The following is a 12412-nucleotide window of genomic DNA, read 5'->3' as shown; positions in this document are numbered from 1 at the left end:
TGTTTCTGTGATTTGTCTATCCAAATCGGTAATTCAAATCTTCCTTCTCGGTCTTAAGAAAACCAAACAAACAAAAAAATCCACAGCGGATGTTTTTCTCAATTAAAAACCCCCAAACAACAACCAAACAAAAATAAAAACAACCCCACAAACACACTAAAATAAATACTTTAACCATAGTGGCTGTTCACACGGCAGTTATAGACAGGTATTAATTCTAAATTTTATATTAGCTCAAAGAAGGTTCTTTAAGCTTTTCTTCTCAGTTTAGCCACTCAGATCTCAGAATGCAGCTTACATGCTCGCAGCCTGTCTTCAGAGAAGTGATTTGTTAATAGACTATTCAGTCTGTTATTCCTCTGACAAAAGAACCTCCCTTTCTCTGACACAGCCTCTTGTGTCAGAGGTGTTAATGTTAATGACAGTACTTTTCTGATCACAGTTCTGCACTGGTTAAAAGAGTCTTTCAAATAAGTCTGATCTCACTCCAATAAGGAGAGGATGAAATGGACCAAATTTCTGTCAGGACCTTTTGCTGTGGGAAAGGGGATTTCTTCATGTTCTGTGTCCAGCCAGGCCCCTCTCCAGGCCATGTTTGCTGGGGCTGGCAACTGTGGCTTTTCTTGTTGGCCAGGGAGAGGATATTGAATGTTCTCCCTGCTGGTCCCTGCACAGAGTGTGCCCAGGGAAACAGGCAGGGCCCAGGCTGGGGGCTCAGGGGAGAAAAGATGCTCTGTTGATAAGGTAATGGGGTCTGCAGCCTCCAGGGAAAGTTGCCAAAACCTTTCTCTAGTAACTGCAGGGATTATCCAAAAATCAATAATAAGGGCGGTCACCAGGGGAAGGGAAAATACATCTTCAAGGGAAGCCAAATTCTGTGAATGCTCTATGAGAGCAATCATGGCAGGATTTAGAGTAATTGTGAGGCAAATCAGACTGAGGAAAATTGTTTTAAAATAGACCCTTAGCTGGCAATAAGGACCATATGTTCTTTCTTATCTCTGCAGAAATGGCCATCTTTTTTAGTAGGTTGACCCATGTGAGTAGCTGCCACAGTCTTGATTTTTAGCATCTACAAACATACTTGTAGTGAAAATAATAAATTGCCCTAAATGAATATGTTCCATCAGTTTTTGTGGCTTTAGCCTTGTTTCACGTCTACCAGACTGTGAAGTCTGTCATTTTAATCTGCAACACACAGGAACGTTGGGATGAATTTCCTGAAGTCAGTGGAACTCTCCTTTTATGCCAGGAGTGATTTTGGCTCATCTGTTGCCCCGTGTTCTTCCTCTCAGGTGGGCTGGAGTGATGGTTTCTTCTCCTCTTTTAAACGCCAGTTTGGTTTGTCTGTGTTTTGACACTTTGTCCTTCCAGAAAAGCAGTGATTGCTCTGAACACTGAAATCTTACTTTGGCTGCAGTGCAGCTGCAATCAGGAATATCAGCTATTGAAGGGAGCTCCTTAATTCTGTCATTTAACACTGCCTTAGTAACTGGGTCTGGGTAGGACTTCAAAAACACTGACTTTTGTTTCATTTCTAGGGGCAGGATTTGTACTCAAGTTACTTCATTGTAGTGTCCAGGAGCATCAGCCTTCAGGCTCACATGTGTTCAGATTCATTTCACCATGAAAAATATAAGAAATATATCTACCTCCTCATAACTGGTGTCCTGTAAGGCATTTTTGTGGCCTTTTAAAATGTCTGCTTCCATACAATAAGTGGGAGTTTATAGAAAGTAACGCTTGGTGTTTTGGGAGACATCTACATGCTGTTAAAAAAAACTGTCAATTCATCTCAGAAGAGACAAGGAATTGTGGTTTATTTTATTTTGTCATGACTTTGTTCTGGCAACTATATCAAATCCAAAAAAATTAGCAGCCAGCAGTGTGAAGAGCAGCTGCAACCGTTCAGCTCTGAGTGTTCCCAGACCTGTGCCATTAGCACTTCTCCTTTCCTTTGCCTTTCCTCCCTCTCTCCAGTGTTCCTTTCAAGTTATTAAATGAAATCAATTTCAGCCTTCCCTTAGCCTAATGCTTTCCAATTTTTCTCCTCCCCGGCTCATGTGTCTCATCCTACAGGGATATTCTTGTCTCCATTTTAACCAGCTCCTTGTTTGAAGTGCTTTCCTAAAGTCCAGACTGATGAGAAAAGTGATTCTTCTAAATATAGGTAATAAAATAAATCTAATCAAAGGCACATGCCTGGTTAGCTGAGAACTGGCCTTTTACAAATTAGTATTATATTGGATTAAGATTCAATACTCATTTGGCTGGGACACTCTACCTCCTTTTTTGTTCTGTTTTTGTTGAGGATGCAAGCTTGAGAGAGTTAGGAATTTTTATTCAAGGAAATTCCAAGCTTTCTACTTCTGACTGTAGGAATTCATTATGTTATATTATAAATATTAGGTGTATTAATTTCCTTCTTAATTGTGGAACTGTACCTCATGTATCCTTAATTTAATTTATTCAGATCCCCTAATTTCACATAGGCCTAACACACCTGGATCTTGGCAGCCAGACAGAAAATTACTGATACAGTTTTAACACCTCAGTGTTTGACAGAGGATATTGCTGGCCCAAAGGATGTATTTTTAAATTATATTAAAAGAAAATTCAAAATGCTTGTTTGTTTCCTCAAAGCCATCAGGAGACCTGTGGGTAAGGTGTGAATCTGGGCTTTGCCATTTCCCTAATAGCAGCAGTTTTAATAAAGCATTAAAGCATTGATTAAGAGGTACTGTTTCTGTTGAGAGGGACTGTTCTTAATTCCTTTTCTTTTTCCCTGGGGGAATTAGTCACACTGTAATATTTTTCTGAAGTAGAAGGTAAAAACACTGATAAAATCAGTTTGGAATAAAGGCTAGGTCATTATTTAAATATGTGATAATGTGCCTATAAGGCTTGTGTTTAATAAGAATGTAACCTTTTCTGCCTTAACCACTTAAACTCTTGGGAACTATTTTTTTACTGTAATTCCGAGCACAGCCTTGGGCTCAGCGGTCATGAGGTGCTTCTGCTCTGTGGTGTGATTAATCCTGGTGATTTTATCATATGCAAACCTCTTCCATGCAGCAATGAGAATTTGGATTAAGGTTCCAGAACCATTTCATTTGGCGTCTTTTCTGGACAGAAATGAGCAGGAGCCCATCCTGCTCAGGATGCTGTCAGGAGCAGTCCCATGGAAATATAAGAGCATTTGGGATCTCTTAATTAAGGAAGCAGAGCTTGGTTCTTGGATAATGATCCACTTAATGATCCTGACAAAACACTGTTCTTTATTGAAGTACTCCATTCCTTGGGCTACCTAAAGCTTTTCTAGGAAGTGCTGTAGAAATAATGAGATCACTTCTACCTTTCCATATACTTCAGCATTCTCAGCTCCAGGTGGTTTTCCCTAATGTACTAATCCTGGCATTTCTGATGTCATGTGAGACAACCTCTTGGAAGGGATGTGAAAAGAGTGCAAGTGTCTTCCTCTGTATTCCCTGAAATGATGTTGAACAGTTTTTGTCAGTATCAAAACTTACATCTCTCAATTTTTTCAGCTCCCCTTCTTTTTATCACTTCTTCTGAGTGCAAAGGTTTGTCAGTAAAGTGAGATAGATCAAAAATCAAACTATGGAGACCTTCCTATTTCAAGGGTAGTGCTTGTCAGGCATAATGTTTTGGGTCTTTTTCCATGTTCCTGGCAATGTTTTTATGACAAATTGTGAAAACTCATAGATTTGTGATGGACAGATGGCTTTTCCAGGTGAGTTCACCCAATTCCCAACTGAAACTTATTCATGAAGAAAGTCTTACTGACTTCACCAATAGAAAATCACCTCTGTGGAGAGCATAAATTATGGTTCTATGAGACATATTGGATTTTGTTGTAATTGTTCTGATGAAAACCTGAATTGATCTTCTGCTATTTCTGTTTTAACTGAAGAAAAACTGTGCACTTTATTCTCAGAAATATCCAAGAGGTAAAAAAGAGATTACTTGGAAATTCAAATGAAAGAAAGGTAATAAAGCCAAAGTTTTTGCCATTATATTAATTGTAATTGAATGGTGGTTGGTGAATCTACCTTTTGTTATTCCTAGAAATAGCAAGCAGGGGCACATGCTGACATGCAACTTGACCAGTATCTGAAGAGTGAAATTCTGTTCATTTCCAACTGCTGTTCCTGACTTTAACTGGTGCAAAATGAGATTTTTAAAAGCTCTGTAGCACCAAAGTAATTTTGAGGCTGTTTGGTACTCATGAGGAGCAAGACTGCATAAAAATTCACCTTCATTCTCTGGTGCTTATTAATTTGAATTTGTTTTGCTTCTGGGGACCTGTAAGAGGCCATCTGAAGCCCCCACATTTGCCTGCCAATTGCCACGAGGAAAAACCCCTTCCCCCCACTACAGTTCTGGCTTGGAGGGAGTGGCAGTGTAGGTGCAACTGTTGTACCATTACGTTAGCTGTTACTAACAAGGCCTGACAAGAACTTGGCAAGGACTTGGCAAAGACCTGACATGGACCCAGCACGGGACAGCCTGACACGCGGCCTGTTTCTAATCTCCGTTCTTAAGCCAAATGAACTTTTGGGGTGACTCCTGTGGTCCTTCATTGAAGACCCCTCATCTGCCTCGTTACCACTGTGACAAACAAAGAATGAGAACCCTCCTCCCAAGGACTGAGACTGAGACCCCTACTACAGGGAGGAGGGGAAATTGGTGGTCTGACCACTAATGACATGACCTGTTTCCCTTCAGTAATTTCAATTGACTTATTCTTCATTGTATTCGTCTTGTTTTGGTGGTTTCTGTGGACTCACCTGTTCCCTTGTGGCGATTACAATGGACTCTCATTGTCCTGCATGTTCCCCCCTCTTTCCTCTGTGGACTATAACTGGACTCCCGAGTTCACCAGAACTTCGGAGACTCCCCCGACACGATAGACGGATCCCCATCGTCCAGACCACTGAGGATCTCGCCTGTGTTGTGGTAGCTATTCCCATCCTCCTTCTCTCTCTCTCTCTCTATCCTTTTATCTCCTTTCTGATCCCCCACTATCGCATTTACTGTTTTGGCCCCTAATAAAGTTGCATTTGTTGTGATTAACTCATAGTCCCTTGTTGTTTGCCTTTTTGCACTTTTGGGATCGGTGAAAAGAACCATAACGACACCCCGCAACAAGCGGATCGTGACAGGACCATGTTCATCTGTTACAAAAATCCTAGTGTTTCCTTCATCTTCTCCTCAAAATTAAGAGTTATATTTCCTTTTCTGCTTTTATACCTGCTATCCATTGATGTATAGAAGAGAAAAAAATCATTGCTTCTTCTGTTACTTCTGTGAATGCTTCTTAGAGAAACAGGTTTACTGCATAAGTGAAGAGCTGTAAAATTTTGTGTTTAGAAGTTTAACTTTTGATAGTATTAGAGAGAGTAAGCTGGAAAAAAACCCCAAATTAGTTACCCACTTCAAAAATCCCACTTTTTAATTATTTTTGAGATGAGGTGAAGGGTTAAGAGAATATAGTATTGATGGTATGGATTATATCTGCTAGGTATCTTTTGCTTTTTAATAGATAGTCTCAGAGAATTAAACATGGAAGCTTGCCAGCATTTTCACTGCTTGATGACATCGGTAGTAACAAAAGGCTCATAGTTCATTATTTATTTGACCTGCTGAGAAAACTGATTACTTGGAATATTACCACTGAGTTTGTCTCGTGCTGTGAATCCCATCTTAATAAAATATCTGTTCAAGGAATAGGTGAAGTGAAAGTTAGGTATTCCTTCTTGGAATATTTGTGAGCTTTTACATCCTTAAGAAAATATTTTCTCCATCACACCAAGTAAGTCTTTCTGCACAGCTGGTACCACCTTTGGATTTCTCAAAAAGAGAATAACAAGTAAAGAGCATAAAGTTTAAGCATTTTTATCCCCACTGTGTCTTCCTCTTTACCACTGTGCTGTGCCTGTTCCAGGGCTTTCCCTGCACCTCCTTGAGGTGTGGCAGTCAGGAGAGGGGAGCTCTCAGTACCACAGGCTCAGGGCTGGTCTGTCCATGTTTCAAGGGATTTACTTTGGAATAGCCCTTTAGTCCTTGGGACCAGCTTCCCCCTGGTGGTTCGGATGCATCTCTTGGTGGGCTTGATCCTAAAGAAATCCAGTTTGCATTTTTCCAGAGTACTCTGCATGTGCAAGGCCTGTCTGTCCAGCAACCTTAGTGAGTGTTGGGAATGTGGATGGATATTATTTATACTTTAGGATGGAGAAGCAGAAAGTCGCTGTTCTGCCACCCCACAGTGGGTCAGAAAGAGAAACCTGAACCCTGTTTTCCTGCTCAATGGATTCTGAGTAGTCACTGTATCCACCACCTTAAACTTTGTATACCAGCCCCCTGCTCATAATAGAGGAAATTCCTAGCTCTTTTCCATGTCTCCTCTTCTCCCCATAGCTGTTAGGTCCATTCTTGAGAAGGAAACAGCAAAAGAAAGGAACATTTAAAATCCTAAAACACTCTGGATGTCGGGCAGTGAAGCAATATCAATTATACATGTAGCTGTGTGTTCAGAAACTCAATAAAACTCTGCCATTTCTCAATGATCCAGAAGAACAGCCTGTTCTGTAAAAGGCATTTTCTAACTATAGGCAGGTATCAGTTCCTTTATTGACTGGATTGATTCCTTCCTCTGCTAATGCCTCTGCTGTCCTGATAAGGTGACTCTGACCTGTAACTTCACTTCTTTGGTGGAAGGGGTGAAAAAAAGTGGTGTTTTTTACCAGTGCTGTCAGTGTACTGCTCATCAGTGCTTTGAAACATCAGTTGTGAGAACAACTCATTATCCCCAATGTCTCCTCACTTCTGGTCACTTAAGCAGCACACCACTCTATTCTAATTTCTTCCATCACCCAAATACATGGAGAGAATGAAAGCAGTCAATCTTGGATACTCCCTGATGTTGTTTTTGTCTCTGACCACACATTTCATTTGTTCAGAAGCTGATGAGCTTTATGTCTTTGTGGGGATCCCCACACTGGAATGAACTCCAGGCTCCCCTTGCCTGGGAAGCATATGCCAGAACTGCTGTGATTAAGCAGCTGGGAGGAACTCCAGTGCAGGTGAATTCCAGTCTTTGGAATTCCTTAAGGGAATTGTTGCAGTCAGTGTGAAGTCAGTCTTGGGTTTTTTAATAATGGTTTAATTTTTTTTTGTTGTTTTTCATTTTAAATGATTCCAGAGGTTTGAAGATGCTTGTAAATCATCCCAGCAGGAAGACCAAACATCATAGTCTTAAGAGCATTCTCTTGGCCAGAATATTCCCCTACAGCTCTGGGGAAGAGGGAAGTTGGGAAGGAATCCTAATGGAGAGACCAGAAGTGAAGGGCTACAGTCTCCAGCAGCCTCAGCTGAGAGGTAGAGAGCCCTGAGCATGGAACTTTGCTGCAGATGTGGAGGAAGATGAATGTGTTCTATCTCCCACACAGCTGGAGAAGGGTGAATGCTGTGGCTGCCAGCAGCTTGCTGCCTCAGACTGGAATCAGCAGTGCACTTGGGCAGAGCCAGGGATGTGGAAACACAGATGGGATTTCATTAACATTAATGGACTGGCTGAGGAAGAGCTCTGCATGCTGACAAGATAATGTACAGCTTTAATATAGCAAATTTCTGCTGCTGGTGGGGACTCTGGTGTCTTCCATGTGAAACATGCCCAGCTATAACATTTATTTTCACTGTTTAAAATGAGTCCTGAGGAAGATGTGGGTGAGATGCTGTTCCCTGTTTCCATTAAAGCACCCACTTCTCTGACAAGGACCAGACTTCCCACCTCACTTTTTCAAATGATTGCTCAGACTCCTGAGGCTGAGCAGAAACATTTAAGCTGTTTTTCAAAATGAACATTTATCAGGTGTTGTCTTTCCCCCTTCCCAGGGCAGAGTATTAATTAAATTGGAGGACTCAACAGCCTGTCTGGAAGGGATTCTGGATTGAGAGGAGGTGCAAACCCAGAGGACCAACATGAAACACAGCCAGATGTTCTTCTAAAATGGAAGAATTTAAAATCCAAGCTCAAAGAAAAGGAAAAAAGGAGAAATCTTTATTCTAGAAAATGAGAAGCTGCTAATCAGAGGAAATGTGGATGTGTGATGCCAGGGTGGGGCAGTTTGCTCTCCAGTTCCTGTGCTTCCTCTGAGGTGGTTTGACTTTTGAAATATATAAAAGAAAGGTGACTTGTTGTCTGTTTTCTGTACTGGAAAAAATGGAATGGGAAGAGAGGGCAGATTTTGCACCACTAATGTTGCAGAAGTAGAGGCATTCCCTTACTGTCTCTTGATATTGAAAACAGCTTGAAATGGCTTTTTAGCTTTGTACTGGGAAAAATAACAGGAATATCAAAGGATCATATTATTTAGGAAAGAAGCAAGCAGCCTCAACATGAATTTTGCGTTTGCTGTGGTGTGAAGAGAAACACTATATTGGTGGTGGCAGTGAAGATGAATTCTGGGGATGTAGGTAAGATATCCTAATGCTTCCGTGTTCTCCAGGGATGTCAGTTTGCAGGTCACAATTCTGATCTGGGGCTAAGGGGAATGGATTGATGAAAAAAAACCCAGTCTCTAACAGGTCAGATCCTGAGAACTGAGTTACAATTCCTGCAAAGTCAATGGTAGGAATCTCCCTGGGAATAAATGTTTGGAAATGTGCTGTTAAGTGCTTTTCTGCCACACGTCCCTCTTTTCTGAAGCTGGGATCCAGCCTAATCAGCAGTTGGCCACTGAACACCTGCCCCAGTGCAAAATGGCCAAGTTCATCCAGAGAGCTGAGATGCTGCAACAAGTCACCCTCACTTTCCTGACCTGCAGTTTCCAGTGCTCTGGACTGGAATATGGTTGGAATTGTACTCTAGGAAAATGTTACCCCTGGAACAGCTCTGTTAACCTCTAGCAAGTCACTTGAAATGTGCAGTGCTGGTCCAGGCATTCAGTGCAAACAAAGCACAAGCTGCTGTAGCACATTTGTGCCAGGGTTTCCTGATTCCAAGTGCAGTCAGATATGGCCTAAAATGAACCATTGTTGTAACAATGACAAGAGAGACTGGGGTGAAAATCATGTTATTTCCTTTGGAAAGAAAAGAGTTCTATTTTTAACTATTTTCCCCTTAATCTTACTATTTTGTTCTACCAGTGTTTATAGCAGAGAGTACAATACTTCTTGTTGTGATTGTTCTTTGTGTGACTGGGATATAAGTAGATGTTCTGCAGCAAATTGTCTGGGATACAGAGTCCAAAGAGATTATGCTGCAGGAAGTTCTAAAAAAAAAACCCCAAACCCTTACACAATCCCCCACTCACTCCCTCCAAAAAGCCATAACCCAAACAAATAAAAGCCCTGAAAGACTGTCATAGTTCCAAAATAACCACCAAAAATGTGTGCTAGGCTTAAAACAGAAGTCTGGGGGAAATGATTGTCAGATCCCTGGGTGCATTTGAGAACTGATTTATGTATATGAAACAGAAAATAAGAAACCCACACTTGGGTTGTGCTTGTGTGTTCTCACTGAGACAAATGAACAGCTCCTCTCATTATTTGCTTCCCCATCTTTATTAGCAGTCATCTGATCTTCCCTCCCCTTCTGCATCCATTAATCCTCACCAAAATGGCTGGAAAGAACTTCTGTTGTGCTCTGGAGTGTTTTCTTGAGATTATTTCTACTAGTTCAGCAAGCTCAGTAGAGTTACTGGATGCTCAGAAGGACTTTACAAACCTTGGACCCTGTTCAACAGTAAATAGCCAGGAGAGAGGAGAGGGATTGCTCCCTGTCACCTGAAAGAAACTTTTAATTCATTTCAAACAGTTCTTTGAGAGTATACATTGGTAAAGGATAAAAAAATTCACAGGTACTTTATCAAGCATGTCCTTCTGCCTCAGCCCTTTGTTCTCATTTATGTATCTGCAGCCATCTATGCACAAATTACAAATAATTTATGAGGCTATGATATTTTCCATTATTTTGCAGGATGCTGCCTGAAGGAAACAGCAGAGCTGGAGGCTTGTGTTGAGTGGGTGATGTATGAAAGGGGCCTGTGGCAGTGAGTTAGGATGGAGCACAAGTCACAAATAAAAGGGAAGCAGATTTTCAGCATCTCTGTGCCATTGTTTAGACAATGTGTTTTACTGAGGTTCTGATAAAACTGGTATTTAACCCCAAATCTAACCCCATCATGGAAACTACCTGGTTATTGCAAGATGATTTGTGTATGTGGACAAATTGGGATGTGCAGCTTCTTTGGATAATTTTGTGCTCTGCTCTGAGAAACCTTCAGGCATCTCATCTACAGACTTGGCTCTTTTATCCTAATATTTAGCCCTTCCAGAATTCCTTTTGCCTGGGGAGTTCAAAGCTTCTTGCAGACTTTCTAGAGCTTTCTTTGTCAAGATACAAGACTTGTGAGAACGTGATGGAAAGCAGGGAGAGTGATGGAAGGTCCTGGATGTTCCCCACTTGGTTTCCCTGCCCCTTCAGCTGCTAGCAGCAGCAGGGAATGGAAATTCTTCTGGGATGTGGCAACTCTGACTCAAAAAGAAGAGTTCTATTCCACAGAACCATATTCAAGGGTGAATTTTATTTTCATTTCACAGGTTACCAGTGCAGAGTTCAGCTGGGTGCCTTCAAATGGGATTTTGGGATTTTCCACATTTTGGAATTGCTGGCTCTGCATGAGGGTGGGAGGGCAGAGACCTGAGCTGGGTCTGGTGCTGCCTGTGAGGTGTCTGAGAGAGAATTGACTGTTGCATAAACCTGAATAGCTTTTTCCTAGTGATCCTTTACACGAAGTTGAATATTACCCAGGAGTTGTGTGGCTGGTTGGATACTGAGGGCTTTTTCTGTGCAACACTGAGCTGCCTTTCACTGGGAAAGGGAGGAGAGGGAGCTGTGGGAACAGGAGGGGCTCTGTGCCAGTTCTCAGGGTCAGGAACAAGCTGTAGCAGGAAAACAGGTACCCAGCCAGCTCCACAAGCAGAGTTAAACTCAGCCTCAGCTTGCTAGACCTGAATTAAATCAGCATTAACAGAGCAGCAGGAGAAGGAAGGCTTCACCCAGGGATAAACTGTGAGTCTGCTTAACAAGCAAGGGATATAGGAACTCTCACTGCCCTGGGAAGTCTCACAGTTCTGCAGTATCAGAGATTTAATGAACCCATTGGTAGGTGTGTGTTAGGAGTGGATATTTTGCACGAGCAGCCCCTGTGTGTCAGTCAGATGAACTGCATCACTTTGGGCTGGAATTGTGCTGAGCAATGTTTGCAGTTGCATTTTTGGTTAGAAGACTCAGAGTTCAAAACCCCAAACTGGTCCTTTTTGAGTGCTGCTGCCTCACACTCAGCTGTTTGTCAGGCTGATCTGAGAACTCATTGCTGGAGTAGCTGGGATGGTGCCCTTGGAAACTCCAGTACCTTGGGGATAAAGGTGTTACAGGACGAAGCTCCCCAGAGCAGAGCTTAATCAGAATGACACACACCAAAAGCTGATTTTTGATTGTTTGCTTTTACTACTTATTACAAGCATACTCTGTGTGTCTTTCACCCATCTTAGAAAAATGTGGAATGGCATGGGAGACACATTAAAAAGTACAGCAAGTTAACCTGAGAACCAGGTACACCTACAAGTGTGGAAAGCTGTGTCTGAAATCATCTGAATAACGTGGTTTGTACCAGTTCATTATCCTGGCAACCAGAATTTCCAGGCTGTGTTGGTAGCCTGGTTGCTACAGATAATCAGCAACCTGCCTAATCTCACTAACCTTCTTTTTGTAACCTGCCTAACTATTGTGTAATCTGCTTATGGCACTGAGCACTGACTATTAGTAGCAAGTTTGGCGCTGTGCAGGTGCAAATATTCTTGTTTTCAGTCCTGTTCACAGCTGGCTTCCACAGTGTTTGTGCTCATGAAATTAAACCTGGTCTCATGGTGTTAATGATGAGAAAATAAGAGTATTTCTGGCCTGTTAACATCTGCCTCGTCTGTGCTACAGCCCCTGAGCCTGTGGGGGATTGTCCCACTGGCTAATCCTGGGATACAGTTCCATGGGACACGGATCATGGCTGGCCAACAGCTGCTGGGGGAGGTCCTGCTGTCCCTGTCACCTGCTGACCTTCACCCCTCCCACTCTCTTCATGCCTTGGCCCTGGAACCCCTGATTTCTCTGCTCCAACTGACTGCTGTGATTTTAGTATCAGGAATTTTTCTGATATTATTTGTAAGTTCCTAGTTCATTCCTCAAATTCCTGGAATTCCTATTGAAGAAAGAAGCAATTTTGAGTTTTGCTGGAATATGCAAGGGTTTTTGTTTGTTGGTTTGGTTTTTTTTTTTTTCCTAAAGCCAAGTAATTACCAGAAGAGATGTAAAACTATAATTCCACTGAAG

The sequence above is a fragment of the Vidua macroura genome, chromosome 3 (assembly GCF_024509145.1).
Source record: "Vidua macroura isolate BioBank_ID:100142 chromosome 3, ASM2450914v1, whole genome shotgun sequence".
Classification (NCBI taxonomy): domain Eukaryota; kingdom Metazoa; phylum Chordata; class Aves; order Passeriformes; family Viduidae; genus Vidua; species Vidua macroura.
This window is presented reverse-complemented; position numbering follows the sequence as displayed.